Raw genomic sequence first — 16089 nt, 5'->3', positions numbered from 1 at the left:
TTGCTAGCCAACCGGCATACGGAAACAACTAGGAGTCCCGGTTCCCACTGTCCCATTTGTCATACACGTTGCACACCACTTGCTTGGTTTGTTCTAAGATTTCTTGGTTGCCAAACTTCATAAAAATCTTACATGTCAAACAAAGGGGCGAGCTCACAGAGTGTGCCTACAATAAACCACACTGATGATGCCCAAAGATGCGCATGATAAAGATGCCATCTTAATTTTGCAGGGAGCTAGAAAACCTAGGGTGAATTTAAACCAAGAAAACACAAAATAGCTAAAAAGGAAATGCTCTAGGTTTGGCACGTCCTGGCTAATGTTATGCTAACATTCTAAAGTCAAAGCTAAACAGAACAATTTTACATATATTTTAATTGGTTACGTTCCACCCAGCAAATTATTATGGTTGAACTATATTCAGCTATGCAGTGAAATGGTGTCCTTTGGCTCTCTAGCTTTAGCTCCATTGCCACGGAACGTTGTCCCCAAGTATATCATTTTCTAGCTCTTTTCGACTGCACCCCTCCTATTCCTCTCCTGCTTTGCTGTTCTACTCGTTCTATCCCCATTCTGTCTGCCAGTCGTGGAGATAAACGCCCATGGCGACAGGGTGCTTGATGTCTCTTTCATATATTTTTTTAACTTGCTTAAAATAGAGGAATAGGCTTTAATATGTCCTTAGATGAGTTGATATGTTTCAAAAGTAGGGGTTGAGCGCTTACTCTGCCGCGGGTGCATGCTCGGTGTTTTTTGGTAGTTTTATGGTGTTGTGCGTTACCAGAATAAGTTGGGCTTTAGTATAGTTACCGCATATGTGTACAGTAACTCACGCAGTTGTTAATGGCCGTTAGTACCTAACTCAACCCTGTGCAGGATGTCTATGAGCTGAAAATTGGTATTGTTGAGAAATTCGGCAATTGGAAAAGTCTCAAGATTTCCAGCCTAATCAGTATCGCCCTGTTGGAAAATATCGATGATGGAAAGATGATGGAAAAGGCTCATACAAGCGTAACCGTAATATGGGACATCCTATACAAGCGAAAAGGCAGCTCCAGTATAGTGGATTACGGCGGAACGATACAGGTAGGCGGAACCATACAAGCGTGTCGTATTATGGGACATCCTATACCGGCGTAGTGGATTATGGCGGAACCATGTAGGCGGACGGAACCATACATGGATAACGTAATATGGGACATCCTATACCAGCGAAAAGGCGATACCGGCGTGGTAGAGCCATATGGCTCCAACATGGTGGTTTCGCCTTTTCACTGTTGTACACGGCAATTTAGTTTTAAGCTTTACATATATGTTTAGAAAGGCCGTGAAAGCTAAATTAATGCGATTTGTGCAGGAGAGTTATATGGCCAGGCGTACGTAGCATAGGGACCTAGTCGTAACGATCAGTCAGATAATTAAATACAATTTGTTAATTAACTTTTTAATTAGTGAAAATGAAACTATGGTTTCTATTGGAAACTTGCTGAGTCACTGAAAACCACAAAATCAACTCTTTTTAGAAGGATATAATGCAGGGGTAGCATTTTACGCGTTCTGTAAAAATGCTTTATTTGGATACGAGTTTCTAGGTTTCAGTTTCTTATCAGAGCTCATTTTTGCGCCCACGGTCCTGTTCCCCAGGGGCTTAGACGCGCAACACACGTGCGCCTTGCTTCCCTCCATCCTACGAGGGAGGCGAGGGGGCGGCTTCGCACTGCGGCCACCGGGCAGCAGGACCGTAGGTGCAAAGATGCGCTCTGGTAAGAAACCGAAGTCTGGAAACGCGTCCAAATTGACCATTCTTTTAGAACACCATAAAATGCTGCTCTTGTCTTATATCTTCACAAAGAAAATTGATTTAGTGTGTTTTGATGATGCTTAGAAGTTTCTAATTGGAACCATGGGTCTATTTTCACTGATTAAAAATTTTAGGAACATACTATACTTAGAGAGAGGCTGAAGCGGTTTTGTATTTGAGAAAACTCTTTTAAATCTTCTTCATTTGACCTCCAGAATCTCAAATATCAAAATTATTTGCTAATTTAATTAATCGAGGCTGCATAGTCATTTTTAAAGCGCTTTGAAAGCACTTCCCTAGAGAGGGACGTAACAAGAGCAGCTTTCAAAATCTTTGTTCACGCATCTTCAGTGCCTATGAAAGCTATGCACGCACATGCTATTTTTTAAAGGGGCAGAAAAATGTGTCACGACTGGTGCCAATGCGGGAGAATATACCTAGAAAACTTGCGACTGGACGCGCGGCCCTTAAGCGACATACACTTGGCGGCTGAAAGGTCTTCTTACGATGTCACTATTGGTAGGATGTTTTTTTTGTGTTTTCTCACGTTTAGTTATATCTTTGTGGAAAACGAACGGGATATTCAGATTCGCGGGATAAAACCACGCGAGAATGAACCTCCATCTAGTTTTCTGAAAGAAGTCTGGCACATCTCTGTAATAAGCCGACTGATCATTACAAATTAGCCTTTTATACTATGCCGCCCTGGCCATATAATTCACGTGTACAGACTGCGTAAATGTAGCTTTTACGGCTTTTTTTTAAAAAATCTGTAAAATATACAAAAAAACACTCTGTAGAATGTCCCCCAATACAATATGATTGTATGGTTCCTTTCCCGCTTGCATTGTTCAAGAAAGACTTGTGGATATCCAGCGTTTCATTGGAATGCTGGATGTCAATAAGTCTCTACATCAGTGAGTGGTTTCAAACAATTATGATGTTTGCACCCCAGTAAGCTCTCATCCGAGGCTCACCAGGAGCACTAAGAGCAGAGGCAAAATGTCGTGACCTGGTAAATTTGGTTGCAGGTATTTATTTTTAGAAGAACTGCATGCAGCAAAGCTTAACTTTGCTCAAAAGAAGATAATTAAAAATTCAATACTGAACAATGGTGTCCCTTGAGCTGTCAGACCAAACTCCCACTCTTGTCACTCAGGAGTTCCTAACTTGTGCGTAGAGGATCAGCACAACCCAGATTTGTGCTGCAAGCGCACCTGCAATATGAAAGTTGAAAAAACATGAGATGAAATATGAGACGTTTACAATTCTCTGTAATGAGAAAATACAGTACAGCTCTCGAAGAGGAAGATGGGAGGGTATGCCCCTCCTTCCCTCCCCTCCTCCTTTTCTGCTCCCTCCCATTTAGGGGGAAATTTCCCCACTAAATTTAGCGGGTTAAGTTTCCCAATAAATTTAGCGCGGAAATTGATGTCACATGACCTCTACACAAATGCAGTTTTTCTGCTAAAAGTAGCGGGGAAAATGACGTCGCATGACCGTGTCACGTCATCCATAAAAACACTCAGTTTCTCAGCTAGACTTAGCGGAAATATTAACGTCACATGACCACAACATTAATTCAATTTCCTGCCAAGTTTAGTTGGGCGGTTACGCCGACAGCGACGCCGCGAAACGCGGAAACGGGTGCTAACAGCTGCGCTAAAAACTAAATGCATCAGGTGAAATAAAGTGAACATTAGATATACTGTAAGAAAAAGGAGAATCTAAGATACCGTTCTCAGATCCTTCCTTTTGTCCGTTCTCAAATGTTTTGATATCAAGAAATGTTTATCTCTTTATTCATACCCAGAGAATTCCTCCCAGTTTCAGCATGAATGCAATAAATCAATGCAGACTAGACCTAGTAAACTATAATGCACATAAAAATGAATGTTTGCCACATAGTCATGTATCAGTCAGTGGCTCAGATCTCAAAATACATTTGTATTGAGGAACATTCTTGAATAAAACTTCTGGGCTTCGAATTCAACAGTTTGTACTTCCATAAGGAACACTGTATGGCACTGATTTTTTTTGTTTTTTGTGACACATCAGAAACAGCACAACACTGTCATCCTTGCATACCTAACAAGAATTTGTATTTTTTTTTAGCATGGCATGTGCTATTCTAATGCCCATACAGCCTCCTTTAACAAAATTTCCTTTGTATAGCTTTTTATTGGTTCTTATTTAGCTCGCACGACAGATTCGGTACCTTGAATTCTCACTCGGCATCAACAGTTTTATATATTAATGTAATAGCGAAAGACAAGATGTATGGACTTGAGTATGGTTCAACAAGCACAGATGTTGAGAAAAGTACTGAGGAAAACTCAAATGTCAAAATAAAAATAAGCTGGAATGTGGATACAATTATGGACATGGTCATGAATACACTTAGCAGATTCAATATAAAGAATATGTGTTAGACGCACGCTCAAAGAAACCTGTTGCATCATTATTCATTCAAATTACTTTGCAGAACCCAGCGCTGCAGTCTCAGGTGGGAGTTCGCTGGATGAGTCTACTGAAAATGAGTGTAGACGGAAAAAGCAGTTTGATCTGCGATAATGAGCATTACATAAGTGACATGTCATTATTACTGTTACAGTGCCGAATGTTCCAAACTGTCAGTCGCATCATTCTGTGAATTCCCTCCGTACATTACAGGGTTTGGCTCTTTCGAATGCTTTGCGAGAAAAATGATGAACTGGAAATATCTAGAGTAGTTCTAGAAAAACTATTTCCAGAATCTTATCTCAGCATCGCAAAGAATATAAAAAGTTTCTAAAGACAAGGTTAGTGCAGGAGTTGAATAAACTAAATACTTTGTTTTTCGAAATTATCTTGCCGTAGTAAACGTATGAAGTTCCCCTAGGTAGAGCTAGTCATTACGGATAATTGTGCCCATTGCATACCATAAAAATTTAATTTGCGACCTACAATGTTTACAAACTCAATTAACTCTGAATAAGTGGACCACTTGGCATTAAAAATTGGCCTCACCATGACTGTCTGCCAACATCTACATAATAATTTTCATGAACCTATGTATTTCAAGAAAATATTTGGTGCGAGCTGCTTAAAACACAATAGCACTTTTTAACAAGTGCTGATTGTTGGGCAAGTTCGTACGGTACGTTAGAAAACATAATTGCGCTTTAAAGACGGGGACATAGGAAGGACAGACACCACCGAGTGCTAACTTTCAACTGATTTAATTCAAGAACCTCAGCGTAAAAACACACCGCGTCACCGCACCACATCTCAACCAATCCGTGGCCCTGCCACGGACCGCAAGTACGCCAACTTTTTATCCGCCAAGTCAATTGACGCCACACTGACACAACACATGCCAGAACTATTTATAGCATCAGCCTCCATAACCTCTCAAACAGTCATATCTTTGTGCCTAGCAAGAACAGTAGACAAAGCAAATAATGGTTTGCACTCGCAGTGATAATCTGTCGTGTCACTGTCATGACTGCGGGTGCAAACAATTATTTGCTTCGTCTACTGTTCTTGAGAGGCACAAAGATAGGACTGTTAGCGAGATTATGGAGGCTGACACTATAAATAGTTCCGGCACAAGTTGTGTCAGTATGGCGTCAATTGACTTGGCGGATAAGGAGTTGGCGTACTTGCGGTCCGTGGCAGAACGGATTGGTTGAGATGTGGTGCGGTGACAAAGTCCGTTTCTACGCTGAGGTTCTTGAATTAAATCAGTTGAATGTTAGCGCTCTGTTGTGTCTGTCCTTCCTATGTCCCCGTCTTCCAAGCGCAATCTTGTTTTCTACCACACTTTTTAACACTAATAGAAAGCCTGTAGTGGGCCACAACTTAAGCAGTTTTCCCTTCATTATGAAGAGCAATTACACATATGTGAACCATGAATATAGGCCTGCACTGAATTTTTTTCTTAAGCTGAACGTGCTATGCTCTGTTTACTGACCGGAAGTCGTCCACGTCGTGCGCCTCAAGCCGTACTACGCGCGATAAGAATGCGAAATGTGATCTTGTGCACCGCTTGATAGGATTGTGTTTTGCGAGCCTCCGTATGTTCCCATTTTTTTGTTTGTTTCGCTCTGTTTTGTTGCCTTTTACGTGGCATCCAGACGATGCCTTTTTAAAGGGGGGAGTAATGCCACGCTCGTCAGTGAGTGACCGCGCGCGTGGCCGAGTGGTTACCCTGCTTCACTGTCGTGCAGAAAGTCTGGGTTCGATTCCAGTCAGTGGAATGCTCTTTTATTTGTTCTTTCATTGCGTTCTCGTCAGATCGAGTTCTGAATGTTCCTGTCGCCGAACAATTTAGGCCGATTGTTCCAGAACCCAACGCGCGTACATAAGGGACTCTGCGTGCTGATCTGCAGTCAGTTTTCGCCCAGCGTTCGACTCTGCTGCTACGCCGACTTCGACGCCCGCGACGCTCCGTGATTATATTTTGTACCCTTTTATTTTTGGCACAAGTTCGCCACATTAAACGTTTATTTCTTTCTGTTTATTTATTGTTGATTGGTCACCGCCTGTGACAATATGTTGGTAATGCATAATATGAAGAACAGACTGGATGAATCAATAGATTGCGAGGGCATACTGGGCGAGTTACAGAACGGGTTTCGAAAACAAAGGTGGCTGGAGGACAGTATATTTTCTCTAACACAGTGTATAGAAACAACGCAAAAAGAAAACAGATAGCTCTGGCTGGCATTTCTGGATATCAAGGGTGCCTATGACAATGTGAACCAAAGGAACCCGTGGGACATAGTGGAGAGCTAAACCTAGATGAAGTACACACATCAATATTAAGGAACATTTACAAAGATAATAATGTGATTATAACATGGGAAGGTAAGGCAACGGGGAAAATAGAGATAAGACGAGATCTTAGGCATGAGTGCCCGTTGTCGCCTTTGCTGTTTATGTTGTTTCTGAGAGGATTAAAGAATAGACTAGAAAGTGTGGGCTTGGCTTCCACCTTTCGTACTGTAAGCTAGGCCAAAAAATTCAGCACTCCTTACCGGAATAGGTGTATGCGGATGATATCGTACTAATGTCTAACAACCGGACAGAGTTGCTGGAATGAATGAGTATCTGTGGTAGGGAAGGAAAGGAATTAGGTTTAGAAGTCTGTAGTGAAAAATCAGCAGTCATGATTTTTTAACAATGATGAAGTTGTGAGGCTGAAGACACAGAATATTACAGTTGAGAGAGCAAGCAAATACAAGTACCTAGTAGTATGGGTATGTGATGGTGAAGAATATCTCAGTGAGCATGAAAAATATATAATAGGTAAGGGTAACAGAAATGCAGCTGTAATGAAAAGTAGAGCACTTTGGATTTATAGCAGGGTTGAGGTGGTGAGAGAGATTGGGAAAGGGGTCATGGTGCCTGGTTTGACTTTCAGAAACGCAGTGCTATGCATAAAATACGAAGCATGCAAGACTCGAAATAAAACAGCGTGGAGTAGGTAGGCTGGCTTTGAGGGCACATTGAAAAACGCAAAACCAGGGAGTACAAGGAGACTTGGGATGGGCGTCATTTGAGTGCACGGAAGCTGTGACCAAGATAGCATTAGAGGATCGGTTGAGGCAAATGGATGGAGAGCAAGAAGCACGAAAGGATTTGTTCTATTTATACATCAGGAGTATAGACACAAAGTGGAGACAGCGTACCAGGAAATTAAGTGGAAAGTTTTAGGCTATAGTGCAGCTACGGAAGAGCAGGTCTCAGTTAAGAAGAAAGTTAAGGCCACTTGAAAGACATCGGTGGCTAGAGGGAATGCAGGGGAAAAAAGCTCTGGAAAGCTATAGATTAAGCAAAACAGTTATTCCCAAAGAAAGCATTTATGAGAATTTTAGAGTAGCTCATTGTTGTTTGAGGCGAGGACGGGCGTTATGCGAACCAGAACATACAGAGCGAAGTACCAGGAAATGGATACAATGTGCACTGCTTGTGGAGAGGAGGACGAGACGGCTGAGCACTTGATACTCTACTGGAAAGGCCTTCACCCTATGCCTACCGAAGACAACATAGATTTAATAAAGTTTTTAGGTTTTAGAAACAGCGAAGGAAGAGTGGACAGTAGACAAAGTAGAGATTGTCAAGCAAAGATTGAGTGAATAGTGCCAGAAAGAGAAAAAAACTAGGTATTATTACCTGATGGCAAGGGAATTTATAGCCTCACTTTCTTTGCAGTGCGGAGTGAATATAGTTTTCATATTTAAATATTCTAAGTTTAAACGGTAAAACAAAATGGCTTGATGGCGCAAGCTGCCGCCCGAACCAAAGGGCTCAGCCGGATTCATCCATCCGTCCATCCATCAAGGATGGGAGGCACGGGAGGCCAGTAGCCAGCTGCAGTATTTCCTTCACAAACCTTTACATAGCTGGGCGATTGCAGTACTGCCTAGTGACAATATTTGATTGCGGCTCATTGATTGGACCCCCAGCATTGTGTGATCACTCGATTTGGGCTTATGACAATCAATAGCTGGACAAGCATTCGGGTAGTTTTCTGTGTCCAATCGCTGCAATGACGACAACGGACGAACCATGACAATGTCTGGAATTAAGCCCGTGTAAGGTGCCTTGCCAACCCCAGCGTGTGGCTACGATGAACATTAGCGGCGTTGAGTCGGCTCCAGATCACGTGGCCGCTTGTTCTGGCTGCGATTTAAAACAAAAAGAAGGACCTTGCTCTTCATTTGTTCTTTTGCGAATTTGATTGCGTGTGCTGACAATCGGACGGTTGTTTCACAAGTTCTTAACGTGAGGGATCTGTTCTAAGCGGTATTTGCTCAAAGTACAATAATAGCTGCATCACCCCTTTTAGTATTTATTTCACTCAAAATGATTTTCAGGCAGAAAAAAAAATTCGTGTTCTCTTTCTAGCTGTAGTGTGTATTTCACTGACATGAATTCCAGATACCTCCGCAGCATCATGTCTTGTTCTGACAAAATTAGGCTTAGGTAGAGGTGGACTCATAGAGAAATCTGGAATCCCTTTGTTTTATTTTATTTCAGCTAACATCCTCTTCTCAAACATTGGTGCTTTACACAAAGCGCAAGCGCAACATGTTCAGGGACGGACAAAAAATATGTTTGTCCGTCCCTTCCCATTTTCTTCCTCAAGTTTAATTCCTCAAGTTTAATTGTCCATACCATCCCGCTCGTTCAGTCCTTACATGCTCAGGGAGTTTCAGCTTCCTTCGATACCGAAACGCACGTTTTATTTAATCTCCTCCCCTTCCCTCGAATGCAGATTCTTCCGCTATCGACCCTACTTTTAGCAGAGCTGGTACCTTTGTTCCCCTTTGAAGATGTTATGATTAACGGATGTATGCTCTGATGAGAGTGAGGACGAGAGATGTTCTTTGTTCTATATAAAAAGGGGCTCTCGTGGAAATAGCCTTTCACGAGGGCCATATGACGGGATAGTTGTTTATACATTACATAAATAAAAGTAGATCAAAAGACCACGGCAAGTAGAAGAAAGCATATGTTAGTGTAACTTAATTTAAAATACAGTTTTTTGTTTCTTAATTTTGACGTGTAAATAAATTCTTGCGTTGTATCGTCGTTTGTTTTGATTTCATATACCTCCTTAAAGTTCTGCTTTATATTCCTTCGTTTCTTCACTAAACAGCAGTTCCGAGTCAGCACTTTTCCGTTTGTGTATTCCTGTTCTTATATTATTTTTATTTGCACTACCATCGTTTTTTAAATAAAATATCAGCTGCGTTTCCTGATGTTTCTTTGTAGGACTTTTTTTTTCGTGCCTCGGAGTTTTTTGTATGATATTATAAAACCCGAGATGGATGTATTATAGTTTTTTTGTTTCTCAATCTGAAAAATGACGTTAGTGACCCCGAGTGGACACTCCCCCGCGCTATTGTCCAAAGTATTTTTGGAGTTATTCGTATATTTCAAATTAAATGAGAGTGATTTATTTCATTGCTTATCTATTTATTCCTTTAATAAAATTGCAGACAATTCTGAGCCTAAGAAACAGTGTACAGTACAAAAAGGCAAAGTTAAAATAATTAGAAACGACCATTTAACTAAGGACAGAAACAATATCCCAAGCAGCACACTTGCTTGGGCTAGCTGGGGCCAGGATGGGGCCTTGGCCGTAGTAGACTGGACCGGGACCGCCCAGGGAATTCGGTGAACTGCCAGCCTGGCGTCTCACCGTATTTCCCGTGCACCGGTATGCCACGGAACTGCCAGGGAAGGGATTTCCTTGGCGTTCCTCGTCTTTTCTTGGTCCGAGCAGACCAGTGTAGACAGGCGGCCGCCAACATTGGCGCTTCAGTGTGTTCATTGGCCCCAGGATTTTACGGAACTGCCAGGGAAGTGATTCCCTTGGCGTTCCTTGTATTTTGTTGGTCCGAGCCGACCGGGGTAGACAGGTGGCCACCAACATTGAAGTCTTAGTGGCGCTTCAGCATGGTCATTGGCCCCGGGATTCTACGTAACTGCCAGGGAAGTGATTTCCTCGGCGTTCCTTGTATTGTCCTGGTCCGAGCCGACCAGGTTAGACAGGCGGGTGCCAAGATTTAAGGATTTCGTGGCGATTCACTGTATTCACTGGCCCCAGGATTCCACGGAACTGCCGGGGAGTGGTTTCGGGCAGTGGCGTCACAAGGTGGGGGACCGCGCCCGGGTGCAGCGCTCAGGGGGGTGTCGCGACGGGATGCGGGGGGAGGGGGGGGGGGCGCGGCGGGCCACGCGAGAGCGGAGGGTGGGGGGGGGGGGAAGTTCGCGGCGGGCCACGCGAGAGTGGAGGGGGGGGGGGGGGGAGCGGCGGGTTATGCGGCCACGCACGAGCGGAGCGCGGGGGGGGGGGGGGGGGGGGGGGGGAGGAGGGGGGTGTCGCGGCGGGCTACTGCCGCGAGTGCCGCTGACCCTCGTGACGCCACTGGTTTCGGGTGTCGTTTATTTTTGCAAGATCAGCGCGCGAAGGAACGACGGGCAATTACCGTCGTTCATTATTTTTTGTCTGGAACTTGCTTGACATCGGACCCTGAAGTACTAGATACGGCCACTTTTACTTACATCAACTTAATATCCGTTCTTACGTTGCGCTTAAATTTGACTCTCACGCTATTATCACAAAGCCAGTGACGTACAGCTTCGTACACGAGAATCTGCGCTTAGACCTTTGGCCAGAAACCGTTTCCTCCTTTTCAAAAATATTGCGCTTGCCGGCGTGACGCGATCGTCGGGCTTTATTGACACGGCCGTGCCGACAGTACATCGCAACCGCAAGCAGGGTCCGCAAAACAGCACCCCATGTCTGATTTCACAAAATCGCCAAAAACAAACTGTTGCACTGGATGCGTAAATTAGAAAAAAACAATAGAACACATTTCATCAAATTCCAGAGGCCGGTGTTTATTCCAGAACAAATTGACTAATCGCAAATCAGTCGGCGCTTCAAGAAAAAATATGTGAAAAACATGTTGCTCAACTAAATCTGCGTACATTGCAGCGGCGTTGAGCGCGCGTGTTCAGTTTTCCGTTTGCTAAGACCCCGAGTTCTTTCCAGACTGAAAAGAATGACCGGGTGCTTCAGTCAAATTGATCGTCCCACCTTTAAATAAACAACAAATATCAGTTTCACATGCTACGTAATTGCATCCTGGTGGTGCGTTTTCTTCGCGAAAGCGAACTTGCCTCAGAAGCTTCAAGCAAAAAATGCTTTCTAAAACCGACATGTGCTAAGCCTTTAGTTTTTCAAATGAAACGCGACACGCAAAACTTCCGACACGAGAAAGGCTTAGATGTTGGCTGGTATTTCTAAGTTCAAGAAGAGGCAAGACTGCTCTCGCTGCACCAACGTCAACGCTTAGTGCCGCAGTATGAGAAACTGATTTTTAGTATTTATTTAAAGCGGGAACGACTCATCTGACTCACCTTACACCGCCAACACACGTGGAATGCAGTCCGCACGGACCGCACCACAAGTTACGAAAGCCTTGGCCACGCGTGGTGCAAAGCAAAAACGTTGTATGTGCAAGTGGCGCTAGTGATCAAGTACATAAAAAAGAAGTTTGTTCCGCGGAAAATCGCATTCACTGATGTAAGGAATCGAAACAAAGTAAGGGGTACCGCGAATGTAAATATTTATTTACATTTTTATTTTCATCTCAAAATTAAGCAAGCCGGACTTTAATCCGCGTTTGGATAGGTTCCACGGGGAGTCATGCTTATCAGAATTTGTAAATACGAAATAGGCTTAGCTTAGGCAGTCAAAACATAGATGACATAGATCTACCCTGCCATCTATTACACTATCTACATACAAAACATAGATTACATCTATGTTTTGTATCATTTCTTTGTTCTATGACTCTTCATTCTCTCTTTCACCATAAATACGAGCGAAGGTGAGCTCGTGACGTGTCAACAGCGACCTCACATTGCTTTCGCTCGCACTGATCGTGAAACGAAGTGTAGGACATGTGGGGCACGTTTCGGCGGTGCACGCGTCGACGTGTTCAGAACTAATTTGTTCTACGTCATCAAGGTTAGCGTAACTTCTGCAGGGCAAAAATTGCAAATTGGGTTATGGGGATATTTTTACAGCGTGTAGTTGGTCAGCCATTTAAAGTTGCGACGAGTCACTCGCGGTAGATGAGCAATTTAGCCGGTGCAGCACAACCACTAGCCTGGGGTCTTTAACGTGCGCCACGCAGTAGTGATACACGACCGAACGCCGGTACGATGCTCATCCAGATCGAAACGGGCAGGGGTGCGGAACCCAGGTGCAACAGAACCCAGGATCCCTGGGTTCTGTTGCGCGAGCTTTCGCTCCGCGTGCTCCGAGCTGGTGTGCTCTAGCCCACTCGGCCGCCGATCCCGCTCTGGAGGGAAACATGTCTTCTGTTTAGACACGCACAGAAAGTTAGCGAGTGGATTACACCGCTGTATGCACTGAAGCTGTAGCGATCTAGAAGGTCCACGAAAAAAAAAAATACAGCCATACTCGTTGGCAGGTTGAAAGTAAACGCTGGGGAGGGGGTCGGCTCCTCCCGAGCGTTCGCTCTGCAAAAGTGGAAAGAGATGGGAGGAGCTGCTTCATCTCAAAACTGAAAGTTTTCAGATGAAGCAGCTCCTCCCTCCTTCGATTTGTGTGAATGTTGATAAGGCAAAAAACGCAGTGCCTCTTATGCTCATTTAGCGACGCAGCCAGGAATATTTTCTAAGGGATGGGGAGGGGGGGGGGGGACGCTTCTCCCGCCTCCCCTGTATTTACATCACTGGTGTATTGTCGGCTGTACATGATCTTGAATTTCTCAAAACAACCTGTTTTACTGAGCCACAAAACACGGCCTGTAATTCCAACCAAACAAAAAAAAAAACTTAAAAAATACGTACATTTTTTAGCAAAAAAATAAATAAACTTAAAACAGATATCTAGTGAATGATTAATCAATTACATGTATTCACAAATAAGAAATCAAGTCGAATTAAGATATTAAACACCGTTTGTTTGAAGGACCAGATGGACATGAGTTGATGCAGATTCCAATCAGCAAACAAAGGTTATCAAGCAATGTATAACAGGAGAAGAAGCTGGGAAATTATGTCTGCTCGCATTCGATTGACTTCAAAGTTTGTATAGAGTACGATAACTGCAGTAATGTCAACCGTAGTGACACCGGCCCCAGAAATATGGACAGAGATAGAGTGGGGTCGAAACCAAAACTACTAAGTCGTATTTCAATCCTTGGCTGCCTTGGCTGGCTTGGCTTCGTGCCAATTCAAAGCCGCAAGCAACTTCTGGATCCTTGTTCGTTCCGGAGAGGACACAAAGGCCTTTCTCGGAGTGCGTCGGTCGATCCGAGTTTAGTTAAGTTTTGACGATTGCATATTCATATTGCATGCTAGAAGAATATCCAGATATGCTAGATCATCTTCGGAACAACGTAGCTCATGTTGCCACCGTAATTCGGATGATTTTTCACTTTTTTCTACGATTTGAGTCGAAAAAAGTGAAATCGTCTTAGCACTGACCGGCGGCGGCGCCGCGGTGCCGCCGTGCCGAGTATGTAGGCTCCCTAGCCGTGCCGCTATCTTGAGAATCCCGTGAATGCTCTGCGACACCGGAGCACTGCAGAGACGCTGATTAGATTGTTTCTAAAGTACGCGTTGCTATCAGTGAACTGTTCTGTGTTGTTAAACGCTTGATTGCGTGTCGTCTCGTCCTTTTTCATGCTAGCGGCAGCGTTGAGTTGTGCCCAATGTTTTGAAACTCCCGGCCCGCGCGTTCTGGGTTTTCACGCCGCGTCCAGAGGGATGGCGCGGTTCGACTGGCGCTGGCGTTTGGCGTATTGATAGGACACGCTCCTAACTGGGTGTCGTCGTTGTGCTCGTGTACGGCGTGTGCCTCGCGCCGGCGTGCGGTGCGTGGCGTTGGGTTTGAGGTGCTCGGGCCTTGAGTTTCTTATACTTGGGACACACGGGCAACTCGAATGCCATTTACAACGAATGACATTTGAGCGGACGGCCAATCGGCGCGCGACACTCCGGGCGTGACGCGTTCCACGCGCGACAGATAGCGAGCTGATTCGCCGATCACACAATTGTCATTCGTTGTAAATGGCATTCGAGTTGCCCGTGTCGCACGGGTGTTAAAAGTGTTGACCGAGCCCTGTTAATCTCATCGTTCTTGTTGTTTTCTCCCTTGTTGCCTGTTTGTTATTTTGATCATCTTGGTCTGGTTGATTGGCTAGCAGACGATCGTGCGTACGGGCCCCTGCATATATGTCTAGCCTTGCGAACCACCCAGGGTACTACTGTCGCTAATAATGATTATTATTGCTTGCCTTAGCGACGTTTTAATTTACTCCAGCTACATTCGTGACTTGTAGAACTCGTGGGTGCACAAGTAGTTTACATGGCCGAGGAAAGAGGTTGAATGATTTGATTAAAATGCTCTGATCTGGTATAGAACGTTTAGTGGTACTGGGGAGACACATACAAAGCAAGGAGATCCAGCTTTGAATGTGTTGGCTCCCTACTTACTACAACGTTTAAATACCTGAGGCCCTGGTAAAGTTGAAGGGAGTCTCTTAAAACATTTGTGGAAAGACCCAAAGCTGGATACAATTTTAGTCTAATAGCTGGTCCACACTGTTGCAACCGACTAGGACTGACTCCGACAAAACCACTCTTTAAGCCTCTTGTGACGGCTTATGACCACGCCGTCCAGCAGTAATAATGGCAGTCGTAAGCGGCTTAAAACCCTGTTTTGTTCAACTCGGTCGTAGTCAGTTGCAACAGTGTGAACCAGCTCTAACGCCTCTTAGGCGCATGCGCAAACAGTAGCTTCAGGATAAACTTGCGCATTGCACTGCCCCAAAGGATTTCGATCACATCCCCGGTGTTTATTTTTAATTTGTATCCCTGCACTGCACAACATGTCAAGAGGCTTGTTGATTGCTGTGCATGTGCCTATCAAGCGAGCTGTGCTATTTTTAAGTGGTGTTTAATTTGTGTTTAGCTTCCTGGGATTTCTTAAGGTACCAGTAGGTATCTAAGCTCTACATGCACATTCTTCTTAACAGGCGCTTCACCAGAAATTTGTTTTTTTTTGGGGGGGGGGAGGGCCAGCAAAATGGACGATTCTGGGGGGGGGGATAGGGTAGGTAATAAAGAAAAGGTGAGGTAGGCTCCTACCCCCCCTTCCGGCTGCGTGCCTGGTTCTTAATACAATTGCGTCATGAAGAAGCTAAGTTTCCTTGTTTGGTTGAGTTTAATGGTGCTGTCATCATGGTCTTTGCACTGTCGACAACAAGAGAAGCGTAATGTTGGCACTTTTTCTTTTGTTGATCTGTGAAGCAAGTTTTGGTTTCTTTTTTTGTTCCAGAATATCAGTCTGATTCTTAATCATGGTATTGCAGGAAGTCTGTATCATCAAGAAAAAACTGCAGGTGGCTGGAAGCTGCCGATCAGCTGCCAGTCTGGATAGTAGCCATCAACCCAGCAAAGGCCTGCAGGCGAATCAGCCCAACCTGTTTCTCTGCCGCCATTCAAGACAGGGTGCTTTGTGAAAAGTGAAACGGGGCCCATGCACCGCTTCCGCAGGGCCCTACTGGTATTTATCTGACCTTTTGTTTTCCTAAACAAATAACACCATTACAAACTGTAATATACCGAGCGATTGCCCACTCTAAATTGGGGATGACCATGGAGAGCTGGGGGATAGGTGTACCAGAATATGTGTAGCGAGGATTGCGCTGCAGAACCCAGGGGTCCTGAGCTCGGTCCCCACCCTT

At 44.4% G+C, this 16089-nt stretch overlaps 1 long non-coding RNA gene across 1 annotated transcript; it reads right to left on the bottom strand.

The window, feature by feature from the left end:
* Positions 1 to 11: 11 nt before the first annotated feature.
* Positions 12 to 16067, bottom strand: LOC121838310. Its single transcript, XR_006078457.1, has 3 exons — positions 16026 to 16067; positions 15102 to 15106; positions 12 to 78 (listed from the first exon to the last, which is right to left on the bottom strand). It is a non-coding gene; the product is annotated as an uncharacterized LOC121838310 (long non-coding RNA).
* Positions 16068 to 16089: the final 22 nt, after the last annotated feature.

Source organism: Ixodes scapularis, unplaced genomic scaffold (assembly GCF_016920785.2).
Source record: "Ixodes scapularis isolate PalLabHiFi unplaced genomic scaffold, ASM1692078v2 PGA_scaffold6__148_contigs__length_123643588, whole genome shotgun sequence".
Lineage (NCBI taxonomy): Eukaryota > Metazoa > Arthropoda > Arachnida > Ixodida > Ixodidae > Ixodes > Ixodes scapularis.
Note: the sequence above shows the minus strand (reverse complement) of the source record. Positions and strands in the feature narration are given on the sequence as shown.